Source organism: Phyllobates terribilis, unplaced genomic scaffold, assembly GCF_046119375.1.
Source record: "Phyllobates terribilis strain yellow unplaced genomic scaffold, ASM4611937v1 Scaffold_499__1_contigs__length_1316695, whole genome shotgun sequence".
Taxonomy (NCBI): domain Eukaryota; kingdom Metazoa; phylum Chordata; class Amphibia; order Anura; family Dendrobatidae; genus Phyllobates; species Phyllobates terribilis.
Window position 1 is genome coordinate 904505 of NW_027363259.1, and position 14452 is coordinate 918956.

Sequence of the window (14452 nt, forward strand, 5' to 3'; positions counted from 1 at the left end):
CCTTTTCTGAAACGTTGTCTCCTTCTGCTGGAACACTGACTTCTTTCATTTAATGCCTGCAGACTATAAAAGAGAACCCAACCCAAAAAGTTTGGTTGATTAGTCTGTGGCATTCTGTTAAACTGTTGCTTATGGCGGTCTCTGTGAGCTTCTCAGCGACATTCAGCCAGCCAGGTATCCTGCCTGCAGTAGATGGAATGTGGCAATGGAACGCTGGCTGCGCGTGTCATAATAGGCTCTGAGCCTTTATATACCTGTGCACAGCAGCAGCCACCTTCAGTCTGCTGCTGGACAGCCAGCAGCAGCAGCAGCAGGAGAGGTATGTAATCAGGAGCCCTCCTGCTAAGGGTAGACAGCTGCTCGTTCCACCCCACCCCCCGCCTTAATTGGTTCTCCTCCCTTCCAATGGTGTTGAGGCGGGTGGGAACAGCAGGGGGTGAAGGTGCTGTGTTTAAAGAGGTGGAGTTATGCAGATCTAAAACGCGTGGATTGCAGCAGCAGCAAGCCGAAAAGTGCAGGCATGTAAGGGATCTAGAGGTTGACAACATGTCTTCTTAACGGGAGTCCAGGAGCTCATCTCCACAAATGGACTTTTCAGGATCCTTGGGTGGCTCCGTAGTTTGAAACCAATTCTGGTTATCGCTTCTCGGCCTTTTGGCTAAGATCAAGTGTAGTATCTGTTCTTATCAGTTTAATATCTGATACGTCCCCTATCTGGGGACCATATATTAAATGGATTTTTAGAACAGGGAGATGGAAAAAGAGCTTGCTCTGTCCACTCCACGCATTGACCTGGTATTGCAGTATCTCCAGGACCGGTGCACCCCTTCTTTAATGCAGTTTCTAAAATCAGAAAGAATTGAATTCAATGTTTTTTGTTCATTTTGCTTGTTTGTCGGATTTGGGGATGGACTCTTTGGCTTTGCTTTTCTTCTCCTCATTGGATTTTTCATGTTCAAAGTTGCAGAAGCCAGATTACAAGCTCATTTTGGTTCAACTTCAGCAACTGTGCATTGCATTGCCATGTAATGTGATGCAATGCTATCTTTCTAGCTCTCCCTTTTTACTTCCTTTTGGATAAACAGACATATTAGGCAAGCATTTTGGAGCTTTCACCTAAATAACTACAGGTGGTGAGATAAGCTGCACAATATAATTGACCTTTCAGTATATTGTTGCACACACACCATCTATTTAGCAAATGCCCTTGTTATCAACAGCAGCCTTTTAAACTCACCTGAGCTAACAGGTATGTGCGCTGGTTACTCTGCTGCGCTTAAAATTTCTTTTTTGGTTTGCTACAATGCCTTTTCTGAAACGTTGTCTCCTTCTGCTGGAACACTGACTTCTTTCATTTAATGCCTGCAGACTATAAAAGAGAACCCAACCCAAAAAGTTTGGTTGATTAGTCTGTGGCATTCTGTTAAACTGTTGCTTATGGCGGTCTCTGTGAGCTTCTCAGCGACATTCAGCCAGCCAGGTATCCTGCCTGCAGTAGATGGAATGTGGCAATGGAACGCTGGCTGCGCGTGTCATAATAGGCTCTGAGCCTTTATATACCTGTGCACAGCAGCAGCCACCTTCAGTCTGCTGCTGGACAGCCAGCAGCAGCAGCAGCAGGAGAGGTATGTAATCAGGAGCCCTCCTGCTAAGGGTAGACAGCTGCTCGTTCCACCCCACCCCCCGCCTTAATTGGTTCTCCTCCCTTCCAACGGTGTTGAGGCGGGTGGGAACAGCAGGGGGTGAAGGTGCTGTGTTTAAAGAGGTGGAGTTATGCAGATCTAAAACGCGTGGATTGCAGCAGCAGCAAGCCGAAAAGTGCAGGCATGTAAGGGATCTAGAGGTTGACAACATGTCTTCTTAACGGGAGTCCAGGAGCTCATCTCCACAAATGGACTTTTCAGGATCCTTGGGTGGCTCCGTAGTTTGAAACCAATTCTGGTTATCGCTTCTCGGCCTTTTGGCTAAGATCAAGTGTAGTATCTGTTCTTATCAGTTTAATATCTGATACGTCCCCTATCTGGGGACCATATATTAAATGGATTTTTAGAACAGGGAGATGGAAAAAGAGCTTGCTCTGTCCACTCCACGCATTGACCTGGTATTGCAGTATCTCCAGGACCGGTGCACCCCTTCTTTAATGCAGTTTCTAAAATCAGAAAGAATTGAATTCAATGTTTTTTGTTCATTTTGCTTGTTTGTCGGATTTGGGGATGGACTCTTTGGCTTTGCTTTTCTTCTCCTCATTGGATTTTTCATGTTCAAAGTTGCAGAAGCCAGATTACAAGCTCATTTTGGTTCAACTTCAGCAACTGTGCATTGCATTGCCATGTAATGTGATGCAATGCTATCTTTCTAGCTCTCCCTTTTTACTTCCTTTTGGATAAACAGACATATTAGGCAAGCATTTTGGAGCTTTCACCTAAATAACTACAGGTGGTGAGATAAGCTGCACAATATAATTGACCTTTCAGTATATTGTTGCACACACACCATCTATTTAGCAAATGCCCTTGTTATCAACAGCAGCCTTTTAAACTCACCTGAGCTAACAGGTATGTGCGCTGGTTACTCTGCTGCGCTTAAAATTTCTTTTTTGGTTTGCTACAATGCCTTTTCTGAAACGTTGTCTCCTTCTGCTGGAACACTGACTTCTTTCATTTAATGCCTGCAGACTATAAAAGAGAACCCAACCCAAAAAGTTTGGTTGATTAGTCTGTGGCATTCTGTTAAACTGTTGCTTATGGCGGTCTCTGTGAGCTTCTCAGCGACATTCAGCCAGCCAGGTATCCTGCCTGCAGTAGATGGAATGTGGCAATGGAACGCTGGCTGCGCGTGTCATAATAGGCTCTGAGCCTTTATATACCCGTGCACAGCAGCAGCCACCTTCAGTCTGCTGCTGGACAGCCAGCAGCAGCAGCAGCAGGAGAGGTATGTAATCAGGAGCCCTCCTGCTAAGGGTAGACAGCTGCTCGTTCCACCCCACCCCCCGCCTTAATTGGTTCTCCTCCCTTCCAACGGTGTTGAGGCGGGTGGGAACAGCAGGGGGTGAAGGTGCTGTGTTTAAAGAGGTGGAGTTATGCAGATCTAAAACGCGTGGATTGCAGCAGCAGCAAGCCGAAAAGTGCAGGCATGTAAGGGATCTAGAGGTTGACAACATGTCTTCTTAACGGGAGTCCAGGAGGTCATCTCCACAAATGGACTTTTCAGGATCCTTGGGTGGCTCCGTAGTTTGAAACCAATTCTGGTTATCGCTTCTCGGCCTTTTGGCTAAGATCAAGTGCAGTGATTTAGCGATTGCTACCTTGGTTTTGGTTGGAGGTGTCTAGGGTACCTGGCTCGTCGGCCTTGGGGGATCGTCCTTACCTAATTGTGGGGACTTCACCCCCTTGCTGCTATAGGCGTGTCGGCTTAGTCCCCAGACAACGGGAAGTGATCATACTCGCTCCTTCTGTGTGTTGGAGTGGAGATTACGCTCATTCTGTTGGAGAATCATGGCAACAGAGGCGGAGTTGTGGCCGAAGTTGGAGGTTCCAGAACATGCACGTGTGGAGACCGCTTTCCGGATTTTTGTCCGGATAGACTGTCAGAAGGTTAAGGACTTTCGGTTTATTATGAAGGAGATCATCTTGGGTGTCGCAAAGGTGAATAAAGAAGACATCGTGGCAGTTATGGATTATCCCCAAAAGGGTGTCTATGACGTGTTTTTTGAGTCTAGGAAGATTTTGGAGAACTATATGGATTCTTTTGATGAATTGAGACATGAGAAGTTTGTTGGAATTCGGTTTCAACATCACGTATTTAGTAGTGAAAAGATGGTGACAGTGAAAATGTTTTCACCACTGGTTCCAGAAGAGGACATTGTCACGTTTTTGAGTGGTTTTGCCAAGTCTGTAGTATCAAAAGGTAAAGTAATGAATGAATTCGGAGTATGGACGGGAAAGTGGAAATTTTTTGTGGAATTTAACATGAACAAGGATAGGAGTTTTTCCTACCCGCCTCAAAGGTTTAAGCTTGGTAAAGTAAGTGGGAATTTATTCTTTAATGGGATGGATTCCTTTTGTTCAATTTGTGAGGTATATGGTCATAAACGTGAAGACTGTACTGCAGAAAAGTGTTGGAAGTGTAAAGCGGAAGGACATGTTTCTAAATCATGTCCAGTAGAAAGGAATAAGTGTAACCTGTGTATGGAAATTGGGCATAGGTTTAAGGAATGCCCAAAGAGAAAGAGTAATAAGGAGAAGATGGAAAGTGCAAAGGCGGAAAAGAAAGAAAAAAAGAAGACGGTAGAGGTTCAGAGGCAAACAGAAGAGGAGGAAGCTGATAAAGAAATGGACAAAGTTAAAAAAGGAATTGCGGAAATGAAGGGAAGTGGTGTGTGTTTTGAAGCTTTTTTTCCAAAGGTAATCGCAAGTGTGAAGGCAAATAAAGAGAGGTTTTTTGAAACCTATAAGGTGGGAAGGACATGGATAGATTATGTGAATACAAACTTTGAATCTTTCTCGCAAGAGAAAGGACTGTTGGAGTATCTAACATATTATGCGTTGAAGGGAGGAATGCAGTAATGTGTTTTGTTTCCTTCCTCTATATATTATGTGTCTGAGAGGAAATACTGGTTGTTGTTTTGTTTTTTTTGTATATGCATTAAATAATGTTTTTTTGTTTTAAAATGACACGATGATGGATTTGGTCCATCACCGTTTTCAGAAGTATGGAATCGAGATGGTACTTGTAATCTGAGTGTTAAGAAAAAAAAAAAAAAAAAAATCTGTTCTTATCAGTTTAATATCTGATACGTCCCCTATCTGGGGACCATATATTAAATGGATTTTTAGAACAGGGAGATGGAAAAAGAGCTTGCTCTGTCCACTCCACGCATTGACCTGGTATTGCAGTATCTCCAGGACCGGTGCACCCCTTCTTTAATGCAGTTTCTAAAATCAGAAAGAATTGAATTCAATGTTTTTTGTTCATTTTGCTTGTTTGTCGGATTTGGGGATGGACTCTTTGGCTTTGCTTTTCTTCTCCTCATTGGATTTTTCATGTTCAAAGTTGCAGAAGCCAGATTACAAGCTCATTTTGGTTCAACTTCAGCAACTGTGCATTGCATTGCCATGTAATGTGATGCAATGCTATCTTTCTAGCTCTCCCTTTTTACTTCCTTTTGGATAAACAGACATATTAGGCAAGCATTTTGGAGCTTTCACCTAAATAACTACAGGTGGTGAGATAAGCTGCACAATATAATTGACCTTTCAGTATATTGTTGCACACACACCATCTATTTAGCAAATGCCCTTGTTATCAACAGCAGCCTTTTAAACTCACCTGAGCTAACAGGTATGTGCGCTGGTTACTCTGCTGTGCTTAAAATTTCTTTTTTGGTTTGCTACAATGCCTTTTCTGAAACGTTGTCTCCTTCTGCTGGAACACTGACTTCTTTCATTTAATGCCTGCAGACTATAAAAGAGAACCCAACCCAAAAAGTTTGGTTGATTAGTCTGTGGCATTCTGTTAAACTGTTGCTTATGGCGGTCTCTGTGAGCTTCTCAGCGACATTCAGCCAGCCAGGTATCCTGCCTGCAGTAGATGGAATGTGGCAATGGAACGCTGGCTGCGCGTGTCATAATAGGCTCTGAGCCTTTATATACCTGTGCACAGCAGCAGCCACCTTCAGTCTGCTGCTGGACAGCCAGCAGCAGCAGCAGCAGGAGAGGTATGTAATCAGGAGCCCTCCTGCTAAGGGTAGACAGCTGCTCGTTCCACCCCACCCCCCGCCTTAATTGGTTCTCCTCCCTTCCAACGGTGTTGAGGCGGGTGGGAACAGCAGGGGGTGAAGGTGCTGTGTTTAAAGAGGTGGAGTTATGCAGATCTAAAACGCGTGGATTGCAGCAGCAGCAAGCCGAAAAGTGCAGGCATGTAAGGGATCTAGAGGTTGACAACATGTCTTCTTAACGGGAGTCCAGGAGCTCATCTCCACAAATGGACTTTTCAGGATCCTTGGGTGGCTCCGTAGTTTGAAACCAATTCTGGTTATCGCTTCTCGGCCTTTTGGCTAAGATCAAGTGTAGTATCTGTTCTTATCAGTTTAATATCTGATACGTCCCCTATCTGGGGACCATATATTAAATGGATTTTTAGAACAGGGAGATGGAAAAAGAGCTTGCTCTGTCCACTCCACGCATTGACCTGGTATTGCAGTATCTCCAGGACCGGTGCACCCCTTCTTTAATGCAGTTTCTAAAATCAGAAAGAATTGAATTCAATGTTTTTTGTTCATTTTGCTTGTTTGTCGGATTTGGGGATGGACTCTTTGGCTTTGCTTTTCTTCTCCTCATTGGATTTTTCATGTTCAAAGTTGCAGAAGCCAGATTACAAGCTCATTTTGGTTCAACTTCAGCAACTGTGCATTGCATTGCCATGTAATGTGATGCAATGCTATCTTTCTAGCTCTCCCTTTTTACTTCCTTTTGGATAAACAGACATATTAGGCAAGCATTTTGGAGCTTTCACCTAAATAACTACAGGTGGTGAGATAAGCTGCACAATATAATTGACCTTTCAGTATATTGTTGCACACACACCATCTATTTAGCAAATGCCCTTGTTATCAACAGCAGCCTTTTAAACTCACCTGAGCTAACAGGTATGTGCGCTGGTTACTCTGCTGCGCTTAAAATTTCTTTTTTGGTTTGCTACAATGCCTTTTCTGAAACGTTGTCTCCTTCTGCTGGAACACTGACTTCTTTCATTTAATGCCTGCAGACTATAAAAGAGAACCCAACCCAAAAAGTTTGGTTGATTAGTCTGTGGCATTCTGTTAAACTGTTGCTTATGGCGGTCTCTGTGAGCTTCTCAGCGACATTCAGCCAGCCAGGTATCCTGCCTGCAGTAGATGGAATGTGGCAATGGAACGCTGGCTGCGCGTGTCATAATAGGCTCTGAGCCTTTATATACCTGTGCACAGCAGCAGCCACCTTCAGTCTGCTGCTGGACAGCCAGCAGCAGCAGCAGCAGGAGAGGTATGTAATCAGGAGCCCTCCTGCTAAGGGTAGACAGCTGCTCGTTCCACCCCACCCCCCGCCTTAATTGGTTCTCCTCCCTTCCAACGGTGTTGAGGCGGGTGGGAACAGCAGGGGGTGAAGGTGCTGTGTTTAAAGAGGTGGAGTTATGCAGATCTAAAACGCGTGGATTGCAGCAGCAGCAAGCCGAAAAGTGCAGGCATGTAAGGGATCTAGAGGTTGACAACATGTCTTCTTAACGGGAGTCCAGGAGCTCATCTCCACAAATGGACTTTTCAGGATCCTTGGGTGGCTCCGTAGTTTGAAACCAATTCTGGTTATCGCTTCTCGGCCTTTTGGCTAAGATCAAGTGTAGTATCTGTTCTTATCAGTTTAATATCTGATACGTCCCCTATCTGGGGACCATATATTAAATGGATTTTTAGAACAGGGAGATGGAAAAAGAGCTTGCTCTGTCCACTCCACGCATTGACCTGGTATTGCAGTATCTCCAGGACCGGTGCACCCCTTCTTTAATGCAGTTTCTAAAATCAGAAAGAATTGAATTCAATGTTTTTTGTTCATTTTGCTTGTTTGTCGGATTTGGGGATGGACTCTTTGGCTTTGCTTTTCTTCTCCTCATTGGATTTTTCATGTTCAAAGTTGCAGAAGCCAGATTACAAGCTCATTTTGGTTCAACTTCAGCAACTGTGCATTGCATTGCCATGTAATGTGATGCAATGCTATCTTTCTAGCTCTCCCTTTTTACTTCCTTTTGGATAAACAGACATATTAGGCAAGCATTTTGGAGCTTTCACCTAAATAACTACAGGTGGTGAGATAAGCTGCACAATATAATTGACCTTTCAGTATATTGTTGCACACACACCATCTATTTAGCAAATGCCCTTGTTATCAACAGCAGCCTTTTAAACTCACCTGAGCTAACAGGTATGTGCGCTGGTTACTCTGCTGCGCTTAAAATTTCTTTTTTGGTTTGCTACAATGCCTTTTCTGAAACGTTGTCTCCTTCTGCTGGAACACTGACTTCTTTCATTTAATGCCTGCAGACTATAAAAGAGAACCCAACCCAAAAAGTTTGGTTGATTAGTCTGTGGCATTCTGTTAAACTGTTGCTTATGGCGGTCTCTGTGAGCTTCTCAGCGACATTCAGCCAGCCAGGTATCCTGCCTGCAGTAGATGGAATGTGGCAATGGAACGCTGGCTGCGCGTGTCATAATAGGCTCTGAGCCTTTATATACCTGTGCACAGCAGCAGCCACCTTCAGTCTGCTGCTGGACAGCCAGCAGCAGCAGCAGCAGGAGAGGTATGTAATCAGGAGCCCTCCTGCTAAGGGTAGACAGCTGCTCGTTCCACCCCACCCCCCGCCTTAATTGGTTCTCCTCCCTTCCAAGGGTGTTGAGGCGGGTGGGAACAGCAGGGGGTGAAGGTGCTGTGTTTAAAGAGGTGGAGTTATGCAGATCTAAAACGCGTGGATTGCAGCAGCAGCAAGCCGAAAAGTGCAGGCATGTAAGGGATCTAGAGGTTGACAACATGTCTTCTTAACGGGAGTCCAGGAGCTCATCTCCACAAATGGACTTTTCAGGATCCTTGGGTGGCTCCGTAGTTTGAAACCAATTCTGGTTATCGCTTCTCGGCCTTTTGGCTAAGATCAAGTGTAGTATCTGTTCTTATCAGTTTAATATCTGATACGTCCCCTATCTGGGGACCATATATTAAATGGATTTTTAGAACAGGGAGATGGAAAAAGAGCTTGCTCTGTCCACTCCACGCATTGACCTGGTATTGCAGTATCTCCAGGACCGGTGCACCCCTTCTTTAATGCAGTTTCTAAAATCAGAAAGAATTGAATTCAATGTTTTTTGTTCATTTTGCTTGTTTGTCGGATTTGGGGATGGACTCTTTGGCTTTGCTTTTCTTCTCCTCATTGGATTTTTCATGTTCAAAGTTGCAGAAGCCAGATTACAAGCTCATTTTGGTTCAACTTCAGCAACTGTGCATTGCATTGCCATGTAATGTGATGCAATGCTATCTTTCTAGCTCTCCCTTTTTACTTCCTTTTGGATAAACAGACATATTAGGCAAGCATTTTGGAGCTTTCACCTAAATAACTACAGGTGGTGAGATAAGCTGCACAATATAATTGACCTTTCAGTATATTGTTGCACACACACCATCTATTTAGCAAATGCCCTTGTTATCAACAGCAGCCTTTTAAACTCACCTGAGCTAACAGGTATGTGCGCTGGTTACTCTGCTGCGCTTAAAATTTCTTTTTTGGTTTGCTACAATGCCTTTTCTGAAACGTTGTCTCCTTCTGCTGGAACACTGACTTCTTTCATTTAATGCCTGCAGACTATAAAAGAGAACCCAACCCAAAAAGTTTGGTTGATTAGTCTGTGGCATTCTGTTAAACTGTTGCTTATGGCGGTCTCTGTGAGCTTCTCAGCGACATTCAGCCAGCCAGGTATCCTGCCTGCAGTAGATGGAATGTGGCAATGGAACGCTGGCTGCGCGTGTCATAATAGGCTCTGAGCCTTTATATACCTGTGCACAGCAGCAGCCACCTTCAGTCTGCTGCTGGACAGCCAGCAGCAGCAGCAGCAGGAGAGGTATGTAATCAGGAGCCCTCCTGCTAAGGGTAGACAGCTGCTCGTTCCACCCCACCCCCCGCCTTAATTGGTTCTCCTCCCTTCCAAGGGTGTTGAGGCGGGTGGGAACAGCAGGGGGTGAAGGTGCTGTGTTTAAAGAGGTGGAGTTATGCAGATCTAAAACGCGTGGATTGCAGCAGCAGCAAGCCGAAAAGTGCAGGCATGTAAGGGATCTTGAGGTTGACAACATGTCTTCTTAACGGGAGTCCAGGAGCTCATCTCCACAAATGGACTTTTCAGGATCCTTGGGTGGCTCCGTAGTTTGAAACCAATTCTGGTTATCGCTTCTCGGCCTTTTGGCTAAGATCAAGTGTAGTATCTGTTCTTATCAGTTTAATATCTGATACGTCCCCTATCTGGGGACCATATATTAAATGGATTTTTAGAACAGGGAGATGGAAAAAGAGCTTGCTCTGTCCACTCCACGCATTGACCTGGTATTGCAGTATCTCCAGGACCGGTGCACCCCTTCTTTAATGCAGTTTCTAAAATCAGAAAGAATTGAATTCAATGTTTTTTGTTCATTTTGCTTGTTTGTCGGATTTGGGGATGGACTCTTTGGCTTTGCTTTTCTTCTCCTCATTGGATTTTTCATGTTCAAAGTTGCAGAAGCCAGATTACAAGCTCATTTTGGTTCAACTTCAGCAACTGTGCATTGCATTGCCATGTAATGTGATGCAATGCTATCTTTCTAGCTCTCCCTTTTTACTTCCTTTTGGATAAACAGACATATTATTCAAGCATTTTGGAGCTTTCACCTAAATAACTACAGGTGGTGAGATAAGCTGCACAATATAATTGACCTTTCAGTATATTGTTGCACACACACCATCTATTTAGCAAATGCCCTTGTTATCAACAGCAGCCTTTTAAACTCACCTGAGCTAACAGGTATGTGCACTGGTTACTCTGCTGCGCTTAAAATTTCTTTTTTGGTTTGCTACAATGCCTTTTCTGAAACGTTGTCTCCTTCTGCTGGAACACTGACTTCTTTCATTTAATGCCTGCAGACTATAAAAGAGAACCCAACCCAAAAAGTTTGGTTGATTAGTCTGTGGCATTCTGTTAAACTGTTGCTTATGGCGGTCTCTGTGAGCTTCTCAGCGACATTCAGCCAGCCAGGTATCCTGCCTGCAGTAGATGGAATGTGGCAATGGAACGCTGGCTGCGCGTGTCATAATAGGCTCTGAGCCTTTATATACCTGTGCACAGCAGCAGCCACCTTCAGTCTGCTGCTGGACAGCCAGCAGCAGCAGCAGCAGGAGAGGTATGTAATCAGGAGCCCTCCTGCTAAGGGTAGACAGCTGCTCGTTCCACCCCACCCCCCGCCTTAATTGGTTCTCCTCCCTTCCAACGGTGTTGAGGCGGGTGGGAACAGCAGGGGGTGAAGGTGCTGTGTTTAAAGAGGTGGAGTTATGCAGATCTAAAACGCGTGGATTGCAGCAGCAGCAAGCCGAAAAGTGCAGGCATGTAAGGGATCTAGAGGTTGACAACATGTCTTCTTAACGGGAGTCCAGGAGCTCATCTCCACAAATGGACTTTTCAGGATCCTTGGGTGGCTCCGTAGTTTGAAACCAATTCTGGTTATCGCTTCTCGGCCTTTTGGCTAAGATCAAGTGTAGTATCTGTTCTTATCAGTTTAATATCTGATACGTCCCCTATCTGGGGACCATATATTAAATGGATTTTTAGAACAGGGAGATGGAAAAAGAGCTTGCTCTGTCAGATCCACGCATTGACCTGGTATTGCAGTATCTCCAGGACCGGTGCACCCCTTCTTTAATGCAGTTTCTAAAATCAGAAAGAATTGAATTCAATGTTTTTTGTTCATTTTGCTTGTTTGTCGGATTTGGGGATGGACTCTTTGGCTTTGCTTTTCTTCTCCTCATTGGATTTTTCATGTTCAAAGTTGCAGAAGCCAGATTACAAGCTCATTTTGGTTCAACTTCAGCAACTGTGCATTGCATTGCCATGTAATGTGATGCAATGCTATCTTTCTAGCTCTCCCTTTTTACTTCCTTTTGGATAAACAGACATATTAGGCAAGCATTTTGGAGCTTTCACCTAAATAACTACAGGTGGTGAGATAAGCTGCACAATATAATTGACCTTTCAGTATATTGTTGCACACACACCATCTATTTAGCAAATGCCCTTGTTATCAACAGCAGCCTTTTAAAGTCACCTGAGCTAACAGGTATGTGCGCTGGTTACTCTGCTGCGCTTAAAATTTCTTTTTTGGTTTGCTACAATGCCTTTTCTGAAACGTTGTCTCCTTCTGCTGGAACACTGACTTCTTTCATTTAATGCCTGCAGACTATAAAAGAGAACCCAACCCAAAAAGTTTGGTTGATTAGTCTGTGGCATTCTGTTAAACTGTTGCTTATGGCGGTCTCTGTGAGCTTCTCAGCGACATTCAGTCAGCCAGGTATCCTGCCTGCAGTAGATGGAATGTGGCAATGGAACGCTGGCTGCGCGTGTCATAATAGGCTCTGAGCCTTTATATACCTGTGCACAGCAGCAGCCACCTTCAGTTTGCTGCTGGACAGCCAGCAGCAGCAGCAGCAGGAGAGGTATGTAATCAGGAGCCCTCCTGCTAAGGGTAGACAGCTGCTCGTTCCACCCCACCCCCCGCCTTAATTGGTTCTCCTCCCTTCCAACGGTGTTGAGGCGGGTGGGAACAGCAGGGGGTGAAGGTGCTGTGTTTAAAGAGGTGGAGTTATGCAGATCTAAAACGCGTGGATTGCAGCAGCAGCAAGCCGAAAAGTGCAGGCATGTAAGGGATCTAGAGGTTGACAACATGTCTTCTTAACGGGAGTCCAGGAGCTCATCTCCACAAATGGACTTTTCAGGATCCTTGGGTGGCTCCGTAGTTTGAAACCAATTCTGGTTATCGCTTCTCGGCCTTTTGGCTAAGATCAAGTGTAGTATCTGTTCTTATCAGTTTAATATCTGATACGTCCCCTATCTGGGGACCATATATTAAATGGATTTTTAGAACAGGGAGATGGAAAAAGAGCTTGCTCTGTCCACTCCACGCATTGACCTGGTATTGCAGTATCTCCAGGACCGGTGCACCCCTTCTTTAATGCAGTTTCTAAAATCAGAAAGAATTGAATTCAATGTTTTTTGTTCATTTTGCTTGTTTGTCGGATTTGGGGATGGACTCTTTGGCTTTGCTTTTCTTCTCCTCATTGGATTTTTCATGTTCAAAGTTGCAGAAGCCAGATTACAAGCTCATTTTGGTTCAACTTCAGCAACTGTGCATTGCATTGCCATGTAATGTGATGCAATGCTATCTTTCTAGCTCTCCCTTTTTACTTCCTTTTGGATAAACAGACATATTAGGCAAGCATTTTGGAGCTTTCACCTAAATAACTACAGGTGGTGAGATAAGCTGCACAATATAATTGACCTTTCAGTATATTGTTGCACACACACCATCTATTTAGCAAATGCCCTTGTTATCAACAGCAGCCTTTTAAACTCACCTGAGCTAACAGGTATGTGCACTGGTTACTCTGCTGCGCTTAAAATTTCTTTTTTGGTTTGCTACAATGCCTTTTCTGAAACGTTGTCTCCTTCTGCTGGAACACTGACTTCTTTCATTTAATGCCTGCAGACTATAAAAGAGAACCCAACCCAAAAAGTTTGGTTGATTAGTCTGTGGCATTCTGTTAAACTGTTGCTTATGGCGGTCTCTGTGAGCTTCTCAGCGACATTCAGCCAGCCAGGTATCCTGCCTGCAGTAGATGGAATGTGGCAATGGAACGCTGGCTGCGCGTGTCATAATAGGCTCTGAGCCTTTATATACCTGTGCACAGCAGCAGCCACCTTCAGTCTGCTGCTGGACAGCCAGCAGCAGCAGCAGCAGGAGAGGTATGTAATCAGGAGCCCTCCTGCTAAGGGTAGACAGCTGCTCGTTCCACCCCACCCCCCGCCTTAATTGGTTCTCCTCCCTTCCAACGGTGTTGAGGCGGGTGGGAACAGCAGGGGGTGAAGGTGCTGTGTTTAAAGAGGTGGAGTTATGCAGATCTAAAACGCGTGGATTGCAGCAGCAGCAAGCCGAAAAGTGCAGGCATGTAAGGGATCTAGAGGTTGACAACATGTCTTCTTAACGGGAGTCCAGGAGCTCATCTCCACAAATGGACTTTTCAGGATCCTTGGGTGGCTCCGTAGTTTGAAACCAATTCTGGTTATCGCTTCTCGGCCTTTTGGCTAAGATCAAGTGTAGTATCTGTTCTTATCAGTTTAATATCTGATACGTCCCCTATCTGGGGACCATATATTAAATGGATTTTTAGAACAGGGAGATGGAAAAAGAGCTTGCTCTGTCCACTCCACGCATTGACCTGGTATTGCAGTATCTCCAGGACCGGTGCACCCCTTCTTTAATGCAGTTTCTAAAATCAGAAAGAATTGAATTCAATGTTTTTTGTTCATTTTGCTTGTTTGTCGGATTTGGGGATGGACTCTTTGGCTTTGCTTTTCTTCTCCTCATTGGATTTTTCATGTTCAAAGTTGCAGAAGCCAGATTACAAGCTCATTTTGGTTCAACTTCAGCAACTGTGCATTGCATTGCCATGTAATGTGATGCAATGCTATCTTTCTAGCTCTCCCTTTTTACTTCCTTTTGGATAAACAGACATATTAGGCAAGCATTTTGGAGCTTTCACCTAAATAACTACAGGTGGTGAGATAAGCTGCACAATATAATTGACCTTTCAGTATATTGTTGCACACACACCATCTATTTAGCAAATGCCCTTGTTATCAACA

At 44.5% G+C, this 14452-nt stretch overlaps 10 non-coding genes across 10 annotated transcripts; all 10 read left to right on the plus strand.

The window, feature by feature from the left end:
* Window positions 1–638: 638 nt before the first annotated feature.
* LOC141230772 (U2 spliceosomal RNA) lies at window positions 639–829 on the plus strand. Its single transcript, XR_012297225.1, has one exon. It is a non-coding gene; the product is annotated as a U2 spliceosomal RNA (small nuclear RNA).
* Window positions 830–1944: 1115 nt separating this feature from the next.
* LOC141230773 (U2 spliceosomal RNA) lies at window positions 1945–2135 on the plus strand. Its single transcript, XR_012297226.1, has one exon. It is a non-coding gene; the product is annotated as a U2 spliceosomal RNA (small nuclear RNA).
* Window positions 2136–4734: 2599 nt separating this feature from the next.
* LOC141230386 (U2 spliceosomal RNA) lies at window positions 4735–4920 on the plus strand. The gene has a single exon (XR_012296910.1). It is a non-coding gene; the product is annotated as a U2 spliceosomal RNA (small nuclear RNA).
* A 1115-nt stretch (window positions 4921–6035) lies between these two features.
* LOC141230774 (U2 spliceosomal RNA) lies at window positions 6036–6226 on the plus strand. The gene has a single exon (XR_012297227.1). It is a non-coding gene; the product is annotated as a U2 spliceosomal RNA (small nuclear RNA).
* A 1115-nt stretch (window positions 6227–7341) lies between these two features.
* LOC141230776 (U2 spliceosomal RNA) lies at window positions 7342–7532 on the plus strand. Its single transcript, XR_012297228.1, has one exon. It is a non-coding gene; the product is annotated as a U2 spliceosomal RNA (small nuclear RNA).
* A 1115-nt stretch (window positions 7533–8647) lies between these two features.
* LOC141230778 (U2 spliceosomal RNA) lies at window positions 8648–8838 on the plus strand. Its single transcript, XR_012297230.1, has one exon. It is a non-coding gene; the product is annotated as a U2 spliceosomal RNA (small nuclear RNA).
* A 1115-nt stretch (window positions 8839–9953) lies between these two features.
* Window positions 9954–10144, plus strand: LOC141230779 (U2 spliceosomal RNA). Its single transcript, XR_012297231.1, has one exon. It is a non-coding gene; the product is annotated as a U2 spliceosomal RNA (small nuclear RNA).
* Window positions 10145–11259: 1115 nt separating this feature from the next.
* On the plus strand, window positions 11260–11450 carry LOC141230187 (U2 spliceosomal RNA). The gene has a single exon (XR_012296742.1). It is a non-coding gene; the product is annotated as a U2 spliceosomal RNA (small nuclear RNA).
* Window positions 11451–12565: 1115 nt separating this feature from the next.
* LOC141230780 (U2 spliceosomal RNA) lies at window positions 12566–12756 on the plus strand. Its single transcript, XR_012297232.1, has one exon. It is a non-coding gene; the product is annotated as a U2 spliceosomal RNA (small nuclear RNA).
* A 1115-nt stretch (window positions 12757–13871) lies between these two features.
* LOC141230781 (U2 spliceosomal RNA) lies at window positions 13872–14062 on the plus strand. Its single transcript, XR_012297233.1, has one exon. It is a non-coding gene; the product is annotated as a U2 spliceosomal RNA (small nuclear RNA).
* The last annotated feature ends 390 nt before the right edge of the window (window positions 14063–14452 follow it).